The 27,155-nt window shown below is 50.8% G+C and overlaps 1 long non-coding RNA gene across 1 annotated transcript in view; it reads left to right on the forward strand.

The window, feature by feature from the left end:
* The first annotated feature begins 2,660 nt into the window (after positions 1 to 2,660).
* Positions 2,661 to 27,155, forward strand: part of LOC121857980 — a 55,222-nt gene continuing 30,727 nt past the window's right edge. Inside the window, exon 1 of the long non-coding RNA XR_006087311.1 lies at positions 2,661 to 2,879. This is a non-coding gene — a long non-coding RNA (uncharacterized LOC121857980). The remainder of the gene's footprint in view (positions 2,880 to 27,155) is intronic.

Raw genomic sequence — 27,155 nt, forward strand, 5'->3', positions numbered from 1 at the left:
GACTGGTGAGGTGACTGGTGGTGGTGTGTGGTGAGTGGTGACTGGTGAGGTGACTGTGGTGAGGGTGACTGGTGGGGGTGACTGGTGAGGTGACTGGTGGGGGTGACTGGTGAGTGAGTGACTACTATTACTAATTTTTTTTAAAGTGGTCTCCAGCCTCCCCTTGTAGCCACACCTTCCCATTTTATTGGTTTAAAATTAAATATCCTAATACAATGCTACCCTGGCTGGTCTATGTGGCATTCAGTGACTGTTGCCTCATAGTCAATATCTGCAACCGTTGTCTGCTTTGAGGCCGGCGATATCGTTCCCCTGAGGCAGAGCGCGACCTAAGCAGAGAGAAGGACAGTCGACGTTTCAACCAGACTGTAACGTGGCTTCTGGGCTGCTGCTTCTGCTCAGACAACACCTCCGCGAGTCTTGCATATAAGCGTCTTGAACTTGGTCCCATCCACCAGAGGTTGTGAACGCCAGAGGAGTGAAGCTGCCTTGATCCACATTCTGAATTCTTTCCCCGTATAGCCTATTCTTGTCGTTCTCGTTCCTTCTGTGTGGAACCTCAAGAGACAAGTTACGGTGACATGTGGCCATGGGGTCGAATATCCTAACATCAAAAAAAGGCTCGCTGTCCCCGCGTCCAGAACTCTCGAGCGCTGACGTCCACACGGGCTTCGTTAGATGTGTTGGAAGTCCTGTGACGGAGGTTCCCACCATCCAACGAAAGGAGGGGCGGTTCCACCATGACGTCGTGGCAGATTTCCTTCAGTAAATTTGCTGTTAGATCCCTTACTTCGTCATGCCTCATGCATACAAGCCCCCTTACTTACACACAATGGCGTGGTCAATGTCATAAGATGAGCCACACACAGCATTGGGAGGGTAGACCTTCTACTGGCCTACCGTACCTTACAGCAATGGCATCTGTGAATTCTTGTTTATTAAGACTGAAACCTTTTGTCCTTATCGGTAACGTTGTTAGTCAGCTCGAGGCGTCCACCTCCTGTGCTATAGCTACTTTTGTCAAGTTCTCTGGCAATTGCTGCATCAGCTTTGCAGTTTATCACTTTGGGTGCTGCCGTTCTGTCATAATGGACCGTCGAATCTTGTTTAATTCGTTGGTGTCCACTTCACTTACGGTGTGCTCAGTGAGGGCTACCGTGAGCGTGACAGAGTTCTGATGGTCTGTGGTGGCAAGCTCCACTGGATTAGTCAGTCCCATTCCTCGCAGTCTCAGTGGTAGTACAAGGAGTGACCTTTCTGTTGGGGGTAAATAAGGGATTTTCACTTGTGTTGGGATAAAAGTGACCTTGATGGCTTCTTCCAGAGGGTGGAGGAGGGGTCCGATATCAGGCATAGTGCGCCGCATCAGGTAGTTCCAGTTATGCTTGACTCCATGGGTAAATACCACAAACGCCGAGTGTGGCTCTTGTTTTAGCAATACCAGCCAGAGCTTGGATTTGTTAGAAATACCCTTTACCTTTCCTATCACTTATTCGGTCTTGAAACCATTCGCGCCGATTGTCGTACCTAGGTATCTGGCCCTCCTTTGTTATGTTGACCTCACTACTACACAACTACTGCTGCTATAGTAATAAAGACAAACTATTATACATATATTATTCACCTCACCTACATCATTATTATCAATATTTTCAGTAAAGGTCTCCGCATTATGTTGCACTGCACGTTGATGTGTTGCAACCTGGTAGAGTTATTGCAACACTATAGACAGACTATTACTGTAGGTGTGTTGGTGTCTTTTGTATGTTTGTTAGTACACCTTTTATACACATACACACACATACACATACACACACACACACACACATATACAAGGTTTCAACTGCTGTCATCAAGAGTTTAAACCATCCTCTTGAAATTAGTGTTGTGAGAAGAGGTGAGAAGTGGGAGGTGAGGGGGTGTGGTGGGTGAGAAGGGGTGAAAGGAAGATCTACGTGGGGACGAGGTGGACTGGGAGCAGGGTTCTATGAGGAGGGAGTCAGGCGTGGTGGGGAGAGTGTAGAGGTAGGAGGAGGATGATGAGGTGGTGGAGGAGATGATGAGGAGGAGTGGTGGAGGAGAGAGGCAGGCAGTAGGCAGCAGCCAGTGGTAGCGGCACCGTCGTCGCGTCAGGACTGTCCGTGTTGGCGCCTCGTCTCCCTCACCAGCCTCACACTCCACCACCACTCTCCTCCTCCTCCTCCTCTCTCTCTCTCACATGATGCCACCACCTCCTCAATAGGTCATGAGACTCCCGGGTAATATGTCGTGTCCCCCACTGGGTCTTCGTCAGTGTATTTGACTTGATCACTCTCCTGAAGACGTCGTCGTGAGGAAAAAGTTTAATTATATCTCAAAAGTTTATATATTTTTGAAAGTATTATTATGATCCTTGGTTCAAAAGTTGATAATTAGCCAACAACACAAACAAGGTATTTGTGAAGGTGGTGGTGAGGTCGTTATGAACCGATAGGGTCGTGTCTGTCGGGTCGTGGTGGTCGTCCGTGTGTCTGTCAACAAGTTGTACTCGTCCACACAACCGAGTCAGATGAGGAGCAAAGTTTTAATGTGTAGCAGAAGTGGTTAACTGTGGTGCTGTACCGGACCTGGACCAGTAGTGTGGACCAGTGGATAGCGTGAACCAGTGTACCGGGACCAAGCAGCGTGAACCAGTGTACCGGGACCTGAGGACCAGTGAGGTGGACCAGTGTACAGGACCAACAGCGTGAACCAGTGTACCGGGACCTGAGGACCAGTAGTGTGGACCAGTGTACCGGGACTCTGCAGCGTGGACCAGTGTACCGGGTCACTGTAGCGGGGTCAGGGAGGGATGGCGTGGACCCCGATACTGCCACTCATCATGGCCTCCAGCCTTACGGGTGAGTCGCCTCCTTCACCTCTCTCTCCCTCACCACCTCATTGCCCTCCTCCCCCACCTTTCATTTCCCTCCCTCCCCTCACCCCTCTCCCCCTCCCCTCTCCCTCCCCTCACCCCTCTCCCTCCCTCCCCTCACCCCTCCCTCTCCCCCACCTCCCTCACCCTCCCCCCTCCTCTCCCCGACCAAACTATGCTAAATTGATTACAATGACTGTAGCCTCGAGTACAGTTTAACTTATTGATGCGATGGCGTAACCCGCCTGATTATAATCTAACTGTACTCAATAGTTTAAGTCATCGTACTCAAGAGGTTAAACCATCGTACTCAAGAGGTTAAACCATCGTACTCAAAAGTTAAACCACCGTACTCAGAAGGTTAAACCATCGTACTCAAGAGGTTAAACCACCGTACTCAAGAGGTTAAACCACCGTACTCAAGAGGTTAAACCACCGTACTCAAGAGGTTAAACCATCGTACTCAAGAGGTTAAACCACCGTACTCAAGAGGTTAAACCATCGTACTCAAGAGCTCAAACTCGGAACTGTCGTGTAAAGAACTTTGTAAATGTGTATCGTAATATAATTGTCATCTGTTATCGTAGGTCAGAGGTGTAGGTCAGAGGTGTAGGTCAGAGGTGTAGGTCAGTGGTGTAGGTCAGTGGTGTAGGTCAGAGGTGTAGGTTAGTGGTGTAGGTCAATGAGAGTCAGTGGTGTGGAGTTAGTGGTGTGGGTCAGGGTGGAGTCAGTGGTGTAGGTCAGTGGTGTAGGTCAGAGGTGTGGAGTCAGTGGTGTGGGTCAATGGTCAGTGGTGTGGGTTAGTGGTGTGGGTCAGAGGTGTAGGTCAGTGGTGTGGGTCAGTGGTGTAGGTCAGAGGTGTGGGTCAGGGTGTAGGTCAGGGTGTGGAGGTCAGTGGTGTGGGTCAGTGGTGTGGGTCAGAGGTGTAGGTCAGTGGTGTGGGTCAATGGGAGGTCAGAGGTGTAGGTCAGTTGGGCAGGTCAGTGGTGTAGGTCAGTGGTGTAGGTCAGTGGTGTGGAGTCAGGGGTGTGGGTCAGTGGTGTGGAGTGTGGGGTCAAGTGTGGAGGTCAGTGGTGTGGGTCAGAGTCAGTGGTGTGGTCAGGTCAGGTGTAGGTCAGGGTGGAGGTCAGTGGTGTGGGTCAGTGGTGTTAGGTCAGTGGTGTGAGGTCAAGTGTGGGTCAGGTGTAGGTCCTGCACCATTCTTTCTCCCCTCAGTAAAAAATAACGTTTTAATTCTATACATTTGACCTCATTATGGAAGTGGGGGTGGGGTGGGGTGGGAGGTGAGAGGTGAGAGAGGGGGTGAGGGGGTGGGGTGAGGGGGGAGGGAGAATAATATGCAGGTATATCAGTATATCAGGTGATATAATATCCACCAGGTACATACAGTATAGGTCTTGGTATACTTATAATCTTATGGCTAATGGTAAACCTTCTTCTCCCATTTCCTTCCTCTCTCCTCTCCTGCTCTTCCTTCTCCTCTTCCTCCTCTGCTCTTCCTTCTCCTCCCCTCCTCTCCCCTCCCCTCCTCCCCCTTCCTCCTCCCCCCCTCTCCCCTCCTCTTCCTCCTCCCCTCCTCTTCCTCCTCCCCTCCTTCCTCCTCCCCCTCCTCTTCCTCCTCCCCCTCTCCCCTCCTCCCCCTCCTCCTTTTTTTCTTCCTCTCCCCCCCCTCCTCCTCCCTCCCTCCCCTCCTCCTCCCCCTCCCCTCCTCCTCTCCCCCTCTTCTCCCTCCTCCTCCTCCTCCTCCTCCTCCTTATTTAGCTGTCTCCTTACCTCTTGTTTTTGTGCCACAACACGACACTGAAATAAGTCGGGCTAAATATTGGTTAGATAACGAAGGTGATTCAGTCTTGGCCCCATATCTACTCGGCCTGCTCTATAACTAACTTGACCTGACGTGACCTATTTTAGCAACCTGATCCTGTCCTATCCTAACTGCCTGTCCCAACCCTACTTGACGACCTGACTGACCTATCCCAACCTAACCTTGATGACCTCACCTATTCTAACGCCTGATCTATCCTAATATAATGTTACTTATGTCATGATAACGTGACCTATCCTAACCTAACCTAACTTCTAATCTATCTAACATAACGTGACTGACCTAACTAACCTAACTAACTTAACCTAATGTGACCTGACCCTAACCTAACCTCTCTTCTATCCTAACATAGCGTGACCTGACCTACCTAACTCTATAACTAAATCAGGCCTGGCCCAACCTAGAACCAACCTACTAAGCCTAGCTAACTAACCTTCCTAACCATGTGACCTGACCTGTTCTAACCCTATCAGAACCAGCCTAACCTCCTTGACCTATAAGACCTGGCCTAACCAGGCCAGCCCAAACCAGCCTGGGGCCACTAGTAATGGGGCCCGCTACTACTGGGGCCCACTAGTACTGGGGCCCACTACTACTGAACACACGTACTGGGGCCTAGTAATGGGGCCCACTGTACTGGGGCCCGTCCCCAGGGCCTAGTACTGGGGCCCACTAGTACTGGGGCCCACTAGTGCTGGGCCACTAGTACTGGGGCCTCAGTACTGGGGCCCACTAGTCACTGGGGCCCACTAGTAATGGGGCCCACTAGTACTGGGGCCCACGTGCCTGGTGCACTAGTACTGGGGCCTTGGGCCACTTACTGAGGCCACTAGTACTGGGGCCCACTGGTGCTGGGCCCTGGTACTGGGGCCACTGGTGCTGGGGCCCACTAGTACTGGGCCACTGGTACTGAGGCCTAGTGCTGAGGCCCACACTGGTGCTGAGGCCCACTAGTGCACTGTGGGCCCCACTAGTGCTGGGCCCACTGGTGCTGAGGCCCACTGTACTGGGGGCCCACTAGCGCAGGGCCCACTAGTACTGGGGCCCACTAGTACTGGGGCCACTGAGTGCTGGGGGCCACTAGTATAGGGCCCACTGATTACTGAGGCCACCTGGTGCTGAGGCCCACTAGTTACTGGGGCCCACTGGGCAGGGGCCCCTAGTACTGGAGGCCCCCTAATGCTGGGGCCCACTAGTACTGGGGCCACTAGTACTGGGGCCCACTAGTGCTGAGGCCCACTGTTCTGGGCCCACTAGTGCTGGGCCCCACTAGTACTCCAGGAGATTGTGGGGCCTAGTACTGGGGCCCATGCTGGGCCCACTAGTACTGGGGCCCCCTAGTACTGGGGCCCACTGGTACTGGGGCCCACTAGTACTGGGGCCACTAGTACTGGGGCCCACTAGTACTGAGGCCCACTAGTACTGGGCCCACTAGTGCTGGGGCCCACTAGTACTGGGGCCCCTGGTACTGGGGCCCACTAGTACTGGGGCCACTGGTACTGGGGCCACACTAGTACTGAGCCCCACTATACTGGCCCTGGTACTGAGCCCACTAGTGCTGGGGCCCACTAATTGAGGCCCACTAGTATGAGGCCCACTAGTATGGGGCCCACTGGTGTGAGCCCAGTGCTGGGGCCCACTAGTACTGGGGCCCCTAGTACTGAGACACAGTACTGGGCCCCCTAGTACTGGGGCCCCTGTGCTAGAGCCCTGTATAGGCCCTGTACAAGGCCCACTAGTACTGGGGCCCACTAGTACTGGGGCCCACTAGTACTGGGGCCCACTAGTACTGGGGCCCTCATACTATAACCAACAGTTGTATCAATAACACTAAACCGTTTCTTTGATTGTAGGCGCCCACAGTTTGCCTCCCTGACGCCGCTCACACCGCCGCCCACGCAACCCACACTGTTCCACTAGGCCGCACACCGCCCTTCCCTCGGCCGCCCACGCTGCCACCTGCCGCCCTGCAGCTCCGTCGTGCTTCCCCGATGCCTGCCACCGCCCGGCACTGCGGCTCCGTCCCTGCCTTGACGCCGCAGCCTGCCACTCCACATGAATCCGTCCACCTGCCCTACCGCCCGACGCCCACTGCCCAGCTCCGTCACTACCTATCCCCGACGCCGCCCACATCCTGCCCGCCGCCCTGCCGCGAGTCTGTCACACCTGCCGCCTGCCGCCCGACGCCACTGCCCGCGACTCCGTCCAGCTATCGTGCCCGCCCACATTACACCACGCCGCCCACTGCCCTGAGTCCAATCACGCCATGCTGCCGCCCACACTGCATTGCGTGACAACACTATCCACACTGTCTGGCCTGCCCAACAACACTGCCCACTGCCAATGCCCGACAACGCTGCCTGTCTGGCCCACACTGCAACAACACTGCCCTGCCAATACTTCACAACGCTGCCCACATTGCCTGACAACACTGCCACCACTGTGTCAATACCCCCACACTACCTGACAATACTGCCACAATGCCTATAACCTGCCCACTGCCTGTACACCCTGTCTAACCTGCCACACTGCCCAGCCCTGGCCACAGCCACCACTGTCTGTGCCTGCCACTGCAACAACATTACCTGCCTGCCTGACAACACTGCTGCCAGTGCCTGACAATTTTACCACCAGTGCCTGTTACACTGCCACCATGCCTAACAACACTGGCCCACACACTGCCCTCATCCTTTGCCATCTGCCCCTGCACTGCCTGTCACCTGCCACCACTGTTTGTCTACTCTCACACTGCCCCTGTGCCACCAGTGCCTGCCTGCCCCACTGCTGTGCCTGCCACCACTGCCTAACCTTGCCCTGCCTCATTGCCTGGCCGCCACTGCCTGTACACTGCCACTGTTTGTCTATATCTCCACCACTGCCCTTGACACTGCAGTGCCTGCCCTGCCCCACTGCCCACACTGCCTGGCCACCTGCAATACTGCCCACAGCCACTGCCTGGCCCTGCCCTGCCTGGCCACACCCTGCCACACTGGCCCTGCTAGCCCTATGTGTGTGGGTCTACAGTGAGTCTTGTTTTGACTAACAGACATTTCTCCCACATACAGTATAGTTTTCCTCGTCCTGTGTGTGTGTGTGTGTGTGTGTGTGTGTGTGTGTGTGTTTATATCTCTATCAGTGATATATTGTATAAATTATCAGTAATAATGTGCATATTATTATTATTATTATTATTATTATTATTATTATTATTATTATACACTGTATTATTGTCAACTTATGAATATATAATACACCTCATATATTATAACACACACACACACACACACACACACACACACACACACCTCAAATACAGGTGTTATGTGTCCTTATCGTGTCACAAAATCTGCTTGATTAAAATAAATACAATAATGAGATGAACTTTATTTGTGGCCAGAATAATGATTGACTATTTTATTTGTTTATAAGTATTAAAAAAAGTATTATTCATCGTTGTAGTTGTTGTTAGTGTTTTGTTTATGACTGTTGTGTGCTGGTTGGTGTTGTGACGTGGAGGTGATCTGGAGATAATGTAAACAATGGATAGGTCAGTGTTGGCTCTCGGTGTTGTGTTCCTCCACTAATAGCGGTGTATTGTTGACGTCTTATTAAATAGCTTCACATAATGGTGGACTGTTCCTGTGTGATGGTGTACGACTCTTCCTGTGTGATGGTGTACACTGTGTGATGGTGTACACTGTGTGATGGTGTACCTGTGTGATGGTGTACACGACTCTTCCTGTGTGATGGTGTACACTCAGTGATGGTGTACACTGTGTGATGGTGTACACTGGGTGATGGTGTACACTGTGTGATGGTGTACACTGTGTGATGGTGTACACATGTGTGATGGTGTACACTGTGTGATGGTGTACACTGTGTGATGGTGTACACTGTGTTATGAAGGCATCAACTCAACTGTACAGTCACCTTTAATATAGGTCAGTTTTTGTATGTAATGTTAACTGTTGACAAAACCAAAGATATTAAAGGTTTATAAATTATTTTAGATGGTCGATATTAATAATAGATTAATACACTGTAAATGGTGGATTAATTTTATTGAAAACAACATGTAAATATAAAATGTTTGTTTTAATTGTTATAATTAAACTACACAATGTGCTGCACTATTAATTTACCCGCTGAGCTGAAAGAAATATTAATTATACGTTATAAAGAGAAAATATTACACACTATATTCAATTATGAAAGATATTATAAATGGTGAACACTGGTGAACACTGGTGAACATACATTTGACTGCCTGAAGCGCTGTGCAAGAGAATGAGACAGGCGCTGATAGGCTGAACTCGCACACCGTGTTTACCTGGAGCTGTGAGTAAAAACGAGTAATAACGATAATGTTTTGGTTATATCACGGGGAACAAATGGTGGAGCAGTATTGTGTGTTTTTCATTCATTACTGTATATTGACGCACATTAATGACAGGTTAGCTTAGGTTAGGCAAAGTTAGTTGAGTTAGGTTAAGTTGGGTTAGTTTAAGATAGGTGAAGTTATGGTTGGTTAGGTTAACTTAAGTTTGGTTTAGGTTAGGTGGGTACAGTGTATAGGGAAGTGTCTTGTTCCCATCACCTAACACGACCCATTTACGACCTAACACGACCTACAACGACCTAACACGACCTCTTACAACCCATTTACGACCTAACACGACCTAACACTACTTAACACGACCTAACACGACTTAACACGACCTACAACGACTGACTCCATAAGCCTCATAATGTTAAACGCTTCCTTTACTGGCGGCTAGAGACAGCACGTCAGCCGGGCCTTAATTGGTCCAACATTTGATGCCATCGTCACTCAAACGCTGATTGGCTGAAGTTTTTAAGGTCATTAAATTTTCACTGGCTGATTGGCTGAATTTTGGAGGTAGAGAGCAGGCAGTGTGGTGAGCCTATTAGGGCACCTGAAGATTAACCACCCAACTTATTTTACCTGAAGATTATTAACCACCCCAGCTTATTTTACCTGAAGATTATTAACCACCCCAGCTTATTTTACCTGAAGATTATTAACCACCCAGCTATTTTACCTGAATTATTAACCACCCAGCTTATTTTACCTGAAGATTATTAACCACCCCAGCTTATTTTACCTGATTATTAACCACCCCAGCTTATTTTACCTGAAGATTAACCACTGGCAACACCTGAAGATTAACCACCTTAACCTCTCCTAACCTGACCTGACCTCACCTAACCTAACCTGACCTGACCTAACACACGTTCCTGTACCTCAGTCAACTGTATAAAAAAGGTTGTGTTTTAATGGCTCTTAATGGTTCCTAAGTGTGTGTGCGTGTGCGTGTGTGTGTGCGTGAGTGTGCGTGTGTGTGTGTGTGTGGTCAGTAGTGAGAAAGAGGAGGAATAGATGGAGGAGGAGGAGAGGGAGAGGAGGAGGGCATCACTTCTCCTGGTCCTCCTGGATGGGGCAATGTACAGTTGCCAGGAGTCACCAGTGAGGCTCACACAACACTCCTCCTCAAACCTCCTCCTCACAACCTCCTCCTCACAACACTCCCTCTCCTCCTCACCTCCTCTCCCCAACCTCCTCCTCCCCACCTCCTCACAACCTCCTCCCACAACTCTCCTGCCCTCCTCACAACCTCCTCCTCCTCCCCTCTGCCTCCTCCTGCCTCCTCACAACACCCTATAGTGGGGTTGAGGGGTGGACGATGGTTGGTCTTGTGGCTAAATTATTGTTGTGTTGGTTTTGTATTGTAGTGACAACCTCTCTCTCTCTCTCTCTCTCTCTCTTGTCTCTCTCTCTCTCTCTGTCTGTCTGTCTGTCTGTCTGTCTGTCTGTCTGTCTGTCTGTCTGTCTGTCTGTCTGTCTGTCTGTCTGTCTGTCTGTGTCTGTCTGTGTCTGTCTGTCTGTCTTATCATCTCTGTAATCCTTAATTAATCTCAGTCAACCCACATCGACAGTCCCAGGTCCCACAGATGCTAGTGACCCTCACCTCCTCCTCACCCTTCTCACCCCTCACCCTCCTCACCTCACCTCTCCTCCCTCCTCACCTCACCCCCCTCCTCACCTCCTTCCTCACCTCCCTCACCTCCTCACCTCACCCTCACCCTCTCTGTATCGTATTTCAAGGGGTAACTTAAGACCTTAGTGTTACATCAACATAAACCTGATAAGGGCTGCTGGGTAGGGTTTATGGAAATAGGTAGGGTTTATGTATAGGAGGCTTTGAGGTAGGGTTTATGGGGTGCTAGGTAGGGTTTATGGGGTGCTAGGTAGGGTTTATGGGGGACAGGTAGGGTTATGGGGGCGCAGGTAGGGTTTATGGGGTGCTAGGTAGGGTTTATGGGGTGCTAGGTAGGGTTTATGTGACAGGTAGGCTTATGGGGTGCCAGGTAGGGTTATGGGGGTGCTAGGTAGGGTTTATGGGGTGCCAGGTAGGGTTTATGGGCCAGGTAGGTTTATGGGGTGCAGGTAGGGTTTATGGTGTGCCAGGTAGGGTTTATGGGGTGCCAGGTAGGGTTTATGGGGTGCCAGGTGGTTTATGGGGCCAGGTAGGGTTTATGGGGTGCCAGGCAGGGTTGGTGCTAGGTGTAGGTTTATGGGGGCCAGGTAGGGTTTATGGGGTCATCCACGGCACCACAAAAAAGCCCACATCCAAAAACCAGTCCAAGGCTCATAAAAACCCTGTGCCATGCAGTGTGCCCCAGGCAAAAATTATGGCATTCATGCCAGAGGGTCTTGGCAAAGTGCAGGTGCCCATGGCCCATCAAAGTCACAGGGCTGATGTAAAAATCAGCAGGGTGTGTCAGGGGCCCATGTGCAGGGTCCATGTGCCAGGCAGGCCTCATAGTGGTCCACGTGTGCCAGGCCCCATGTGTCATGTGCAGGGCTCATAAAAACAGGCAGGGCCCATGTGTGCTCATGGCATGGGGCCAGGCAGTGGCATGTGTCAGCAGGGCCCACATAAAAACAGGGGCCCATGTGCCTGCGTGGCCCATGTGTGCCCAGGCAGGCTCTGCAAAGTTATGGCCTATGAGTCATGCGGTTATAAAACAGGCCTATAAAATTGTACAGGCCTATAAAGTGCCAGGAGTGGTTTATGGGGGTGCCAGGTAGGGTTTATGGGGGGCTAGGTAGGGTTTATGGGGGTGCAGGTAGGGTTTATGGGGGCATTATACCTACATCAGCGATCAGTTTCAGTGTGTGTGTGTGTGTGTGTGTGTGTGTGTGTGTGTGTGTGTGTTAGAGAGTGTGCGTGTGTGAGAAAGAGAGAGAATGAGAGAACGTTGTGGGTGATATAGCCGATTTTTCTGGGCATTTTGTATCCGGCAAGATATATCACCTCCTTAGCTGGCCGTTTCGACTCACTATCCGGACAGCATAACCGGCTACAGTGGCCTAGGTACTCTGCTGCTGTGTGTGTGTGTGTGTGTGTGTGTGTGTGTGTGTGTGTGTGTGTGTGTGTGTGTGTGTGTGTGTCGGTATAAAGTGAGGAATGAATTACAGACTCAAGAATGAAGGGTAGGGGGGAGAGGCAGGGAGGGGAGGGGCAGGGGGGGGAGAGGCAGGGGGGGAGGGGCAGGGAGGGAGGGGCAGGGAGGGGAGGGGCAGGGGAGGGCAAGGGGAGGGAGGGGAGGGAGAGGCAGGGAGGGAGGGGCAGGAGGGCAATATGTTGGCGGTAGTGAGGGAGGTACTTGGTGGTGCTGGTGGAGGCAGGGTGATGGTTCATGGTTGGGCCACGCTTCTTCCTCCTCCTCCTCCTCCTCCTCCTCCTCCTCCTCCTCCTCCTCCTCTTCCTCCTCCTCCTCCTCCTCCTCCTCCTCTCTCTTCCTCCTCCTCCTCCTCCCCCTTCCTCCTTCCTCCTCCTCCCCCCCTTCCTCCTCCTCCCCTTCCTCCTCCTCCCCTCTTCCTCCTCCCCCCCTCTTCCTCCTCCTCCCCCTCTTCCTCTTCCTCCTCCTCCTCTTTCTTCTCTCCTCCTCCTCACATTAAGCTGTGGTCTCATAAATCTGGTGTTTTATTAAGCTGGCGTCTCATTAAGCTAGCGTCTCATAAATCTGGTGTTTTATTAAGCTGGCGTCACATTAAGCTGGCGTCTCATTAAGCTGGCGTCTCATTAAGCTGATGTTTTATTAACCCTTTCACAGCAGGAGGAGATTACCCTAAGCTGAATAAAATCGTCTAGCGGTAGCCAGAATAAAATGGCAAGTGCGTGACGCGTTGTAAAAGGGTTAAGCTGGCGTCACATTAAGCTGGCGTCACATTAAGCTGGTATTTTATTAAGCTGGTATTTTATTAAGCTGGCGTCACATTAAACTGGCATCACATTAAGCTGGCGTCTAATTAAGTTGGCGTCACATTAAGCTGGCGTCTCATTAAGATGGTGTTGCATTAAGCTGGCGTCTAATTAAGCTGGTGTCACATTAAGCTGGCGTCTTATTAAGATGGTGTTGTATTGCTGGCGTCACATTAAGCTGGACGTCTCACTGAAGTTGGTGTCTTATTAAGCTGGCGTCACATTAAGCTGGCGTCACATTAAGCAGGCTTTACATTAGCTGGCGTCACATTGAGCTGGTGTTTTATTAAGCTGGTGTGTTAACAAGGTGGTCAGTCAGGAGTGTCTTAACAAGGTGTGTCAGTCAGGAGTGTCTTGAGAAGGTGTGGTCAGCGTCAGGAGTGTCTTAAGAAGGTGTGGTCAGCGTCAGGAGTGTGTTAACAAGGTGTGGTCAGTCAGGAGTGTCTTAAAGGTGTGGTCAGCGTCAGAGTGTCTAAAGAAGGTGTGGTCAGCGTCAGGGTGTGTTAACAAGGTGTGGTCAGCGTCAGGAGTGTCTTAACAAGGTGTGGTCAGCGTCAGGAGTGTCTTAACAAGGTGTGGTCAGTCAGAGTGTCTTAAGAAGGTGTGGTCAGCGTCAGGAGTGTCTTAACAAGGTGTGGTCAGGTCAGGAGTGTCTTAAGAAGGTGTGGTCAGCGTCAGGAGTGTCTTAACAAGGTGTGGTCAGCGTCAGGAGTGTCTTAACAAGGTGTGGTCAGCGTCAGGAGTGTCTTAACATGGTCAGCGTCAGGAGTGTCTTAACAAGGTGTGATGAGCGTCAGGAGTGTCTTAAGAAGGTGTGGTCAGCGTCAGGAGTGTCTTAAGAAGGTGTGGTCAGCGTCAGGAGTGTCTTAAGAAGGTGTGGTCAGCGTCAGGAGTGTCTTAAGAAGGTGTGGTCAGCGTCAGGAGTGTCTTAACAAGGTGGTGTCAGCAGGGGAGGTCAGCAAGGGGTGTCAGCAGGCGGTGTGTACTTACAGGTGAGAGGTGAAGCATTACATAATTGGATCACCTAGAGAACATCACCTGAGTCTTGGGTCACCTTGACACGTCTCTCTCCCTTCCTCTCCCACTCCTCCCCCGCCCCCTGCCCCCTTCCGTGTTTAGTAGAGGAGCTGAGAGTTAGATGGTGGGGGTGGGTGGGGGGAGGGGTCAAGGGGAGACTGGTCCACTTACCCAAAATTGTAAACATCAGTATAGTGTGTGTGTGTGTGTGTGTGTGTGTGTGTGTGATATAAATATTTACTCTGAGGAAAACACGAAATATTTAGCTTAACCTACGGGGAAGGAGGAGAAGAGGAAGAGGAGGAGGGGAGAAGGGGAGGAAGAGGGAAGAGGAGAGGAGGAGAAGGTGGGGGAAGAGGAAGAGGAGGGGGAAGAGGAGGTGGAGGGAAGAGGAAGAAGGTGGAGGAAGAGGAAGAGAAGGTGGAGGAGGAGAAGAAGAGGTGGAGGAGGAGGAGGAGGAGGAGGAGGAGGAGGAAGGAAGAAGGGTAGGGAGAACCAGCGTCACAACACCTGGGGGGAGGAAGAAGAGGAGGTGGAGGAAGAGAGAAGAAGGGTAAGAGGAGGAGGAAGATGGAAGACAAGAGGACTAACAGTAGGGGAAGAGGAAGAGGAGAGAGAGAGAGAAGAGAGAGAGAGAGAGAGAGAACTGGGTCACATCAGCTGTTCTCTACAAACAAAGGTACTGTACATATTACCTTCTCCTCACCACCCAGCCCTCACCACCCAGCCCTCACCACCCAGCCCTCACCACCCATCCCTCACCACCCAGCCCCCACCACCCAGCCCTCACCACCCAGCCCTCACCACCCATCCCCACCATCCAGCCCACCACCCAGCCCTCACCACCCAGCCCTCACCACCCATCCTCACCACCCATCCTCACCACCCATCCTCACCATCCAGCCCTCACCACCCAGCCCCACCACCCTCACCCTCCTCACCACCCAGCCCCTCACCACCCAGCCCTCACCACCCAGCCTCACCACCCAGCCCCTCACCACCCAGCCCTCACCACCCATCCCTCACCACCCAGCCCTTCACCCACTCCAGCCTCACCACCCATCCCCACACCCAGCCCTCACCACCCAGCCCCTCACCCATCCCTCACCACCCATCCTCACCACCCCATCCTCACCACCCATCCCCACCACCCAGCCCTCACCACCCATCCCTCACCACCCAGCCCCTCACCACCCAGCCCTCACCACCCAGCCTCACCCATCCTCACCACCCATCCTCACCACCCATCCCTCACCACCCATCCTCACCACCCAGCCCTCACCACCCAGCCCTCACCACCCAGCTCACCCAGCCCTCACACACCCATCCTCACCACCCAGCCCTCACCACCCAGCCCTCACCACCAGCCCTCACCACCCATCCTCACCACCCATCCTCACCACCCAGCCCTCACCACCAGCCTCACACCTTCCTTTCATAGCCACTCCACCAAGCATTCTTTCCTTTCCATTTTTCACACACACACACCCACCGTGTGTGTGTGTGTGTGTGTGTGTGTGTGTGTGGCCAGTCACTCCAGCTGTTGTTGTCACTACCATCATCAAAAACATCTCAAGTAGGTCTTTTTGGAGCTGATTAGTGAAACTTTTCTCAACCTGTGATATTGTGTTGTAGTGAGTCAGTGTTGTGTTGTAGTGAGTAGTGTTGTGTTGTGTAGTAGTCAGTGTTGTGTTGTAGTGAGTCAGTGTTGTGTTGTAGTGAGTCAGTGTTGTGTTGTAGGGTGTGTGAGTGGAGTCAGTGTTGTGTTGTAGTGAGTCAGTGTTTGTGTTGTAGTGAGTCAGTGTTGTGTTGTAGTGAGTCAGTGTTGTGTTGTAGTGAGTCAGTGTTTGTGTAGTAGTGAGTCAGTGTTGTGTTGTAGTGAGTCAGTGTTGTGTAGTGAGTCAGTGTTGTGTAGTGAGTCAGTGTTGTGTTGTAGTGAGTCAGTGTTGTGTTGTGTGGTGTAGTGAGTCGTGTTGTGTTGTAGTGAGTCAGTGTTGTGTTGTAGTGAGTCAGTGTTGTGTTGTAGTGAGTCAGTGTTGTGTTGTAGTGAGTCAGTGGTTGTAGTGAGTCAGTGTTGTGTTGCAGTGAGTCAGTGTTGTGTTGTAGTGAGTCAGTGTTGACCCTCTGTGGGGAGGAAGAGGGGGGGAAGGAGGAGGATAGAAGAAGAAGAGAAAGAATAAGAAGGGAAGAGAGGGAATAAGTAAGAGAAGAAGAAAAGAAAAGAAAGAAGAAAAAACTGATGAACCACGACAGAAGGAGGAGGGAGAGGAAGGAGAAGGTAGAGGAGGAAGCAGAAGAGAGAATAATGGACAGAGAGAGGAGAGCAAACAGAGGGAGAGGCACAGGTGAAGAGTGTTGGCCTCCCCACCACCACCACCCACCACACCCACTTCCCACTCCACCACCACTCCACTTCCACCCACCACCACCCACTTCCACCCACCACCACCCACCTGAACCACCACCCACCACCACCCCTCTACCCACCTTCATCCCACCTCCACTCACCCACCACATCCAACCACACCACCCACCCACCCACCCACCTCCACCGGTTCACTTCCCCACTTTTCCAGACAGCAGATAAAGCCAATATTTGTCAGAAGTGAACCACCTTCTGTGTGTGTGTGTGTGTGTGTGTGTGTGTGTGTGGGCCACCTCTGTGTGTGTGTGTGTGTGTGTGTGTGACCACCTGTGTGTGTGTGTGTGTGTGTGTGTGTGTGTGTGTGTGTGGACCACCTGTGTGTGTGTGTGTGTGTGTGTGTGTGTGTGTGTGTGTGTGGACCACCTGTGTGTGTGTGTGTGTGTGTGTGTGTGTGTGGGACCACCTGTGTGTGTGTGTGTGTGTGGGGACCACCTGTGTGTGTGTGTGTGTGTGTGTGTGTGTGTGTGTGTGTGTGGACCACCTGTGTGTGTGTGTGTGTGTGTGTGTGGACCACCCTGTGTGTGTGTGTGTGTGTGTGTGGACCACCTGTGTGTGTGTGTGTGTGTGTGTGTGTGTGTGTGACCACCTGTGTGTGTGTGTGTGTGTGTGTGTGTGTGGACCACCTGTGTGTGTGTGTGTGTGTGTGGACCACCTGTGTGTGTGTGTGTGTGTGTGTGTGTGTGTGTGTGTGTGTGTGTGGTGTGTGTGTGTGTGTGTGTGTGTGTGTGTGTGTGTGTGTGTGTGTGTGTGTGTGTGGGACCAACTTCTGTGTGTGTGTGGATCACCTCTGTTTGAGAGACCCACATCAAATATGTGTGTGTGTGTGTGTGTGTGTGTGTGTGTGTGTGTGTGTGTGTGTGTGTGTGTGTGTGTAATGTCCGGCATGCTCGCCTCGCAAGCGAGTTGACCTGGTTCGATCCCGGCAGGGTGAACTATGGGCAAGTTTTACGCCATTTGCCTCTGTCTACCCAGCAGTAATTGGGAACCTGGATGTTAATCGATTTGCGGATCGTGTTCCGGGGTAATGGTTAGCCAGTGCAGTTGGCGAGTTGTCCGTCTTCTCGGACTGTTCCTTAACACTGGGTCATGCAGCTCGTTAACTAGGGGTGTGGTTGTTGTGTTGGCGACAGCTTTTACACCTTAAACACATGCAGCTCGTTAACTAGGGGTGTGGTTGTTGTGTTGACGACAGCTTCTACACCTTAAACACTGGGTCATGCAACTCATTAACTCAGGGTGTGGTTGTTGTGTTCGCGACAGCTTACACCTAAACACTGGGTCATGCAACTCGTTAACTCAGGGTGTGGTTGTTGTGTTGGCGACAGCTTCACACCTTAAACACTGGGTCATGCAACTCATTAACTCAGGGTGGTTGTTGTGTTGACGACAGCTTACACCTTAAACACTGGGTCATGCAACTCGTTAACTCAGGGTGTGGTTGTTGTGTTGGCGACAGCCTACACCTAAACACTGGGTCATGCAGCTCGTTAACTCAGGGTGTGGTTGTTGTGTTGGCGACAGCCTACACCTTAAACACTGGGTCATGCAGCTCGTTAACTAGTGTGGTTGTTGTGTTGGCGACAGCTTCTACACCTTAAACACTGGGTCATGCAGCTCGTTAACTCAGGGTGTGGTTGTTGTGTTGGCGACAGCTTCTACACCTTAAACACTGGGTCATGCAGCTCGTTAACTAGGGTGTGGTTGTTGTGTTGACGACAGCTTCTACACCTTAAACACTGGGTCATGCAGCTCGTTAACTCAGGGTGTGGTTGTTGTGTTGGCGACAGCTTCTACACCTTAAACACTGGGTCATGCAACTCGTTAACTCAGGGTGTGGTTGTTGTGTTGGTGACAGCTTCTACACCTTAAACACTGGGTCATACTCATTAACTCAGGGTGTGGTTGTTGTGTTGGCGACAGCTTCTACACTTTAAACACTGGGTCATGCAGCTCGTTAACTAGGGGTGTGGTTGTTGTGTTGACGACAGCTTCTACACCTAAACACTGGGTCATGCAGCTCGTTAACTAGGGTGTGGTTGTTGTGTTGACGACAGCTTCTACACCTTAAACACTGGGTCATGCAGCTCGTTAACTAGGGTGTGGTTGTTGTGTTGACGACAGCTTCTACACCTAAACACTGGGTCATGCAGCTCGTTAACTCAGGGTGTGGTTGTTGTGTTGACGACAGCTTCTACACCTTAAACACTGGGTCATGCAGCTCGTTAACTAGGTGTGGTTGTTGTGTTGACGACAGCTTCTACACCTTAAACACTGGGTCATAGCTCTTAACTAGGGTGTGTGTTGTGTTGACGACAGCTTTACACTAACTGGTCATGCACTCGTTAACAGGGTGTGGTTGTTGTGTTGCGCAGCTTACACCTTAAACACTGGTCATGCAGCTCGTTAACTAGGGTGGTTGTTGTGTTGGCGACAGCTTACACCTTAAACACTGGGTCATGCAGCTCGTTAACTCAGGTGGGTTGTGTGTTGACGACAGCTTCTACACCTTAAACACTGGGTCATGCAGCTCGTTAACTCAGGGTGTGGTTGTTGTGTTGACGACAGCTTCTACACCTTCAACAAATTCACGCCTAGGTGGCCCTCGGGCCGGCCATCCTCGTACACAAGGGGCAGCCAATCATATAATAATAAAGGGGTCATTAACACACAGGTAACACAGATCACACCTGGTAATTAAGACAGTGGATCAATTAACATATTTCAGGTACACTAAAAAGGGGGACACACACTACAGCTGACTGGTGGTGTTGACCCTGATGCAGCTGTGGTGTGGGGCAGCTGCACGTGGCGAGGAAAATGTAGCAGTTGTCTCTACATTGGTCAGTGTAGTGATGATCAGCGGCAGATTTATGGTGTAACTACGTCAGATTTAAGGTATAATTATGTGTGATTTAAGGTATAATTAGTTACTACGTCAGATTTAAGGTATAATATGTGTGGTATAATTAGTAACTACGCAATTGGAGGATGGAAGGGTGAGAATTAGACGCGATGGTGTAATTATGGTGATTAAGGTATAATAGTACAGTAGATTTAAGGTATATTGATAGGTATAATTAGTTACTACGTCAGATTTAAGGTATGTTTGACAAGAGAAGCAGGGGTAGGTGAGGGAAGGTGAGACGAGACAGAGAAGTAAGGGGTGAGGGGTGGGTGTGGGAGGGGAGAGGTGGGGAGGGAGAGGGGTGGGTGGAGGAGGGGGGGAGGTGAGGGAGGGTAGGGAAGAGAGGGAAGGCAGTGAGGTGAGAGGTTAGGTTAAGATAATGTATTCTGGTTATAGACTCGAAAACATGATGGCTGGAGGAAGTGGAGGGAGAGGGAGGGGAGAGGGGAGGAAGAGGGGAGGGAGAGGTGAGTGAGAGGAGGGAGAGGTGAGGGAGAGGGAGGGAGAGGAGTGAGAGGGTAGGGAAGAGGTGAGTGAGAGGAGGGAGAGGTGAGGGAGAGGGAGGGAGAGGGAGTGAGAGGGTAGGAAAAGGAGGAGAGTGGCAGGAAGAGGGGGAGGGCAGGGAGGAGAGGTGAGGAGAGGGGAGGGGAGGAGGGAGAGGGAGGGAGAGAGGTGAGGAGAGGAGGGAGAGAGGTGAGGAGAGGTGAGGGAGAGGTGAGTGAGAGGGTAGGAAGAGGTGAGTGAGAGGGGGAGGAGGTGAGTGAGAGGTGAGTGAGAGGGGAGTGAGAGGGGAGGGAGAGTGAGCGTTAAACACATTCGCTGGACCACAACTCACTTACAGCCTCGTTCACCCAACACCAAATTGACTAAGTGACCCTAAAGTGCTCACCTGACCTGATCTCACCTGTACCTGACCTGACCTGACCTGACCTGACCTGACCTGTGGGTGTAGAGGTAAGACAAGACACAGGTACATTGGTCACCTTTCAAATGAACTAAATAACTGTTGACTTTAAAGGGAACAGCTGCAGTAGTTAAGGTCAACCATTAACTGTGGCCACTTAGAGGCAATTATGGATTAATTATGTCAGATTTAAGGGGGGGAGGTGAGGGGTGGGTGAGGGAGGTGAGGTGAGGGAGGTTGAGGGGTGGGGTGAGAGGTGGTGAGGGGAGGAGGTGAGGGGGAGGTTGAGGGTGGGTGAGAGGTGGGTGAGGGGGGGTGGGAGGTGAGGGGTGGGTGAGGGAGGAGGTGAGGGGAGGTTGAGGGGTGGGTGAGAGGTGGGTGAGGGGGGTGGGACGTGAGGGGTGGGTGAGAGGTGGGTGAGGGAGGAGGTGAGGGGTGGGTGAGGGGGCGCTGTATTAAACATAAGAACATAAGGAGTCTGCAATAGGCCGGTTGGCCTGTGCATGGCAGCTCCTGTCGAGAGTTACTACCACTCTATCATCCATGAATCTATCCAGCCTCCTTTTAAAACTTTCCAGCGTTCCAGCACTTACTACAAAGTTGTTAAGCTTGTTCCACTCGTCCACCACCCTATTTGTGAACCAGTTCCTTCCTATCTCCCTCCTAAACCTAAACTTATCCAACTTGAATCCGTTGCTCCGAGTCCTATCCTGCCGAGTCCTATCCTGCTCGGATATTATAAGAACTTTATCTATATCCCCTTTATTGATTCCTTTCACCCACTTAAATACTTCTATCATATCTCCCCGCACTCTTCGTCTTTCTAGGGAATGTAATTTTAGTTTCTTTAACCTATCCTGATATGGAAGGTTTCTAAGTCCAGGAATCATTCTCGAATACACTGGATAGCTTCACACATAGGATGGATGCTTACAGTATATGAGCAATAGGGGTTGGGTGTAAATGGAACTGCCCAGTATGGGTCAATAGGCCCGCTGCAGTTTCCTCCATTCTTATGTTCTTATGTACAGGAAGTGTTTTAATATATTGTATTGTTATAATGTGTCTCCTCCTCTTCCTCCTCTTCCTCCTCCTCCTCCTCCTCCTCCTCCTTCTCCTTCCCTTCCTCCTTGCCTTCCTCTTTCTTCCCCTCATCATCTTCCTCCTTCTTCCTCTACTCATTGTGTATCGGTGTGTGTGTGTACTGGGGCTGAGTGTTGGTCAATAAGTAAACCACTTGTTGACGGTGTTGGTAGTGTAGCTGTACCCACCACCACACTGTACCCACCACCACACTGTACCCACCACCACACTGTACCCACCACCACACTGTACCCACCACCACCACACTGTACCCCACCACCACACTACTGTACCCACCGCCACACCGTACCACCACACCAAAATTCCACCACCACACTGTACCCACCACCACCACACTGTACCCACCACCACCACACCACCCACCACCACTGTACCCACCGCCACACTGTACCCACCACCACCACACACTGTACCCACCACCACACCAAAATTCCCACCACACCACCACGCTGTACCCACCGCCACACTGTACCCACCACCACACTGTACCCACTGGATATGAAAGGTGAGGTGGAGGTGGATAACACGCCCCCACCGCTCTACAAACACTCACCGTGTCCAATATTGCTGGTATTATCTGTGTTTAGTGAGAAGGCTGGTGGTGGTGGTAGTTGTGGTGGTGGTGGTGGTAGTGGTGGTGGTAGTTTTCGTGGTAGTGGTAATAATTGTGGTGGGGGGTAGTAGTTGTGGTGGGGGTAGTAGTTGTGGTGGGGGTGGTGGCTATGGTGGGATCTCGCTGCTGTCCGTAGCTGGCAAGATTATTATCCGAGTCCTCCTCAACAGACTTCTTCCTGAGGCGGAAAACTTCCTCCCAGAATCTCAATGTGGCTTTAGACCATCACATGGCACCATTGACATGATTTTTGCTGCCCGCCAGATACAGGAAAAGTGCAGAGAACAGCGTCGTGACCTGTACATGGCCTTCATCGACCTAACCAAGGCCTTCGATTCGGTCAACAGGGAATCCCTCTGGCGGACCCTCAACCATTTTGGCTGCCCACCAAAATTCATCGCCATTGTGAGGCAACTCCACGATGGCATGAACGGCAGTGTCCTGCACAATGACACCCAGTCCGAGTTCTTCCCCATCCAAACGGGGGTTAAATAAGCGTGTACACTGGCACCAACTCTCTTTTCCATTTTCTTGGCTGCCTTCCTTACTCGTGCCAGTGCTAATTTAGCCGGCTGGGTGGACATCCAGTACCGGATGAAGGGTCTTTTCAACATAAGACGACTCCAGGCAGGAACAAAGGTGTTGGCAGCTTCCATTACTGAACTTCAGTATGTAGACGACCTCACCCTTGTCGCTCACACTGAACGCGACCAACAGGAAATCCTGAACACCTACGCAGGTTGCGTAAGCACACTTCGGCCTTGAGGTGAATGTACGTAAGATTCAGATTCTCCTTAAACCTGCCCCCCTGGTTCAGTAAAACCTCCACCATGCCTCCAGCTTAACGGTACTACCCTCTCTAATGTTACCCACTTTCGGTATCTCGGCTCCCACCTGTCCACCACCGCGGACATCGATGAAGAGATTCAGCATCGGATCAGATGTGCATCTGAAGCCTTTGGCAGACCCCGTACCCGTGTCTTCAGCTGTAGGGAGCTGAAATTATCTACAAAGTTACACGTATATTGTGGGTGGGGGGTAGTTGTGGTGGTGGTAGTTGTGGTAGTTGTGGTGGTGGTGGTAGTTGTGGTGGTGGTAGTAGTCAGGTAAACTGTTAATAAACACCTGACTGTCACCACACGACGGAGAGGTTCTACTTACAGATGTTCACATACCAGTAAATTATGAGCCACAGTTGAGACAGAGGCAGGTGTAGAGAGCCACAGGTGAGACAGAGGCAGGTGTAGAGAGTCACAGGTGAGACAGAGGCAGGTGTAAAAACGTCACAGGGAGACCCTCAGGTGCAGGCATACACTGGAGCAGCTCTCAGCCCCGGCCGGTGACATAAGAGAGAGAGAGAGTGAGAGAAGGAAGAAGAAGATAAGAGAAGAGATGGAGGAGAAGAAGAAGAAAGAGGAAGAGTTATATGCGACGAGTAAGAGAGAAGCAGTGAGGGGAAGAGAGAGAGAGAGAGAGGGGGGGGGGTGACGTGATGCTGAGGTTAAAGAGAGATGCAATGAGGAAAACAGGAGACAAGTTAGCTCTCTCTCTCTCTCTCTCTCTCTCTCTCTCACTCACTCTCTCCCTCTCTCCTCCCCTCCACATCCCTCCCCTCCCACGTTAAGGTAATCGTTAAGGTAATCGTTAAGGTAATCTTTAAGGTAATCGTTAAGGTAATCGTTAAGGTAATCGTTAAGGTAATCTTTAAGGTAATCGTTAAGGTAATCGTTAAGGTAATCGTTAAGGTAATCTTTAAGGTAATCGTTAAGGTAATCTTTAAGGTAATCGTTAAGGTAATCGTTAAGGTAATCGTTAAGGTAATCGTTAAGGTAATCTTTAAGGTAATCTTTAAGGTAATCGTTAAGGTAATCGTTAAGGTAATCGTTAAGGTAATCTTTAAGGTAATCGTTAAGGTAATCGTTAAGGTAATCGTTAAGGTAATCGTTAAGGTAATCGTTAAGGTAATCGTTAAGGTAATCGTTAAGGTAATCTTTAAGGTAATCGTTAAGGTAATCTTTAAGGTAATCGTTAAGGTAATCGTTAAGGTAATATTTAAGGTAATCGTTAAGGTAATCTTTAAGGTAATCTTTAAGGTAATCGTTAAGGTAATCGTTAAGGTAATCGTTAAGGTAATCGTTAAGGTAATCTTTAAGGTAATCGTTAAGGTAATCGTTAAGGTAATCTTTAAGGTAATCTTTAAGGTAATCTTTAAGGTAATCTTTAAGGTAATCGTTAAGGTCATCGTTAAGGTAATCGTTAAGGTAATCTTTAAGGTAATCTTTAAGGTAATCGTTAAGGTAATCTTTAAGGTAATCTTTAAGGTAATCTTTAAGGTAATCTTTAAGGTAATCGTTAAGGTAATCGTTAAGGTAATCGTTAAGGTAATCGTTAAATAATGAAGAAAAATTATCGCAATAACTGTAATAATTTATGGCATCTTATTACACTTTATCATTAAGACAAATTTTGGGGTTAATAAAACGTTGGCAACTGGTGTGTGTGTGTGTGTGTGTGTGTGTGTGTGTGTGTGTGTGTGTGTGTGTGTGTGTGTGTGTGTGTGTGTGTGTGTGTGTGTGTGTGTGTGTGTGTGTGTGTGTGTGTGTGTGTGTGTGTGTGTGTGTGTGTGTGTGTGTGTGTGTGTGTGTGTGTGTGTGTGTGTGTGTGTGTGTGTGTGTGTGTGTGTGTGTGTGTGTGTGTGTGTGACACATAAGAACAGAGAGGAATAAATAATGAATGTCTCTAGAGCTGAGATAGAGGAGAGAGAGAGAGAGAGAGATAGAGAGAGAGATAGAGAGATAGAGATAATTATGACTCAGGACTGGTGGGAGAGATAGAGAGAGATAGGAGATAATTAATGACCAGGACTGGTGAGAGATAGAGAGAGAGATAGAGATAATTAATGACTCAGGACTGGTGAGAGAGAGAGAGATAGAGATACTAATGACTCAGGACTGGTGAGAGATAGAGAGAGAGATAGAGATAATTAATGACTCAGGACTGGTGAGAGATAGAGAGAGAGATAGGAGATAATTAATGACTCAGGACTGGTGAGAGATAGAGAGAGATAGAGATAGTAATGACAGACTGGTGGAGATAGAGAGAGAGATAGAGATAATTAATGACTCAGGACTGGTGAAGAGAGAGATAGAGAGATAGAGATAATTAATGACTCAGGACTGGTGTAGGAGAAGCCAGCCATGAAGGTGAGTAGAGAGACAATATTAGCATATAATTTTGTCTGTAGTGAGGTGAAGAGGGGAGGAGAGGGAGGGGAGGAGGGGGGAGGAGGGGGGAGGAAGAGGGAGGGGGGAGGAGGGGGAGGAAGAGGAGGGGGGAGGAGGAGGAGGGGGGAGGAAGAGGAGGGGGGAGGAGGAGAGGAGGGGAGGAAGAGAGGGGAGGAGGAGAGGAGGGGGGGGAAGAGGAGGTGGAGGAGGAGAGGAGGGGGAGGAAGAGGAGGTGGAGGAGGAGGAGGGGAGGAGGGAGAGGAGGAGGAGGAAGAAGATGGAAAGATGGACTAATTAGCACTGGACGCCATGGTATCCACTCCTTCACGCTCACCAGGACATATCTCTCTCCATCACTGTTCTCCTTTCTCCACTCCCTCCTTCTGTCCTTCATATCTCCATCACTGTTCTCCTTCTCCTCCCCTCCTTCTTTGTCCCTCTCCCTCCATCTCTCTTGGTCTTCTCCTCCCTTCTCTCAATATGTTCAGACCAACAGAGCAGAAGTATTGTTATGGTACAGTAGTATGAAGAGGCAAGTGCTCTCTCTCTCTATCTCTCTCTTATCTCTCTTCTATCTCTCTCTATCTCACCAGCCCTGAGTCATTAATTATCTTATCTCTCTCTATCTCTCTCTCTCACTCTCTCTCTCTCTCTCTCTCTCGTTAAGGGCGGTGGTAGGTGATTATTATTGTATTATGAGGAAGGAACCGGGGAGGTCTTAAGGGTGCGGAGGGAGGGAGGGTGGGAGGGAGGGAGGGAGGAGGAGGAGGAGGGAGGGAGGGAGAGGGGAGGGAGGAGGGCAGCAACACTTGACTGGTCACTATAGTTTCATAAAGCAATTAAGTCACTGTAGAATAATTGATGGTAGTGGTGGTGAGGGAGAACCCGTGGTGGTGGTGGTGAGGGAGTGAGGGAGAACCCGTGGTGGTGAGGGGAGTGAGGAGAACCCGTGGTGGTGGTGAGGGGAGTGAGGGAGAACCCGTGGTGGTGAGGGGAGGAGGGAGAACCCGTGGTGGTGAGGAGGAGGGAGACCCGTGGTGGTGAGGGAGTGAGGGAGAACCCGTGGTGGTGGTGGTGAGGGAGACCTGTGGTGGTGAGGAGTGAGGAACCCGTGGTGGTGAGGGGTGAGGAGAACCCGTGGTGGTGAGGGGAGGGAGAGTGACGCCCAGGTCAGTTAGAGAGACAAACTTCTTCGCTTAATTTTGCGGAGGTAAAGAACACGTCCCCGCCCCTGACCTCTGCCCTGGGGTACACTGGGGCCCCTGACCTCTGCCCCAGGGTTCACTGGGGCCCCGACCTCTGCCCTGGGGTGCTGGGGCTGACCTCTGCCCAGGGGCCCATTAGTACTGGGGTCCAATAGTTACTGGGCCCGTGGTACTGGGGTCCATTAGTACTGGGGTCCAATAGTACTGGGCCCATTAGTAGGGGTCCATTAGTACTGGGTCCATTAGTACTGGTCCATTGCTGGGGCCCATTAGTACTGGGGTCCAATAGTACTGGGGCCCGTAGTACTGGGGCCCGAGTACTGGGGTCCCATTAGTACTGGGGCTTTTATGTACTGGGGCCCATTAGTACTGGGGTCCATTAGTACTGGGGTCCATTAGTACTGGGGCCCCATTAGTACTGGGGTCCAATAGTACTGAGGCCCATTTTCCTCACAGTCTGTTTGTTCTTTATTCGTAGTGTACAAGGAGGCCCTACAGTGTGTGTGTGTGTGTGTGTGTGTGTGTGTGCGTGTGCGTGTCTTGGGAAACACTCAACCCCTCTCCTCCTCTTTGCTTCTCTCCATCCTCCTCTTCCTCCTCCTCCTTGCCTTTCTTCCTTCTCTTCTTTGCCTCTCTTCCTCCTCCTCCTTGCCCTCTTCTCACCTCACGCCATACCGGAAGACAGGTAAAGATAATGGAGCTTGTAAAATGCACCCACAAAATGGGTTTTATGGTCGCATGCGGACGCC

This window comes from Homarus americanus, unplaced genomic scaffold, assembly GCF_018991925.1.
Source record: "Homarus americanus isolate GMGI-L3 unplaced genomic scaffold, GMGI_Hamer_2.0 scaffold39647, whole genome shotgun sequence".
Lineage (NCBI taxonomy): Eukaryota > Metazoa > Arthropoda > Malacostraca > Decapoda > Nephropidae > Homarus > Homarus americanus.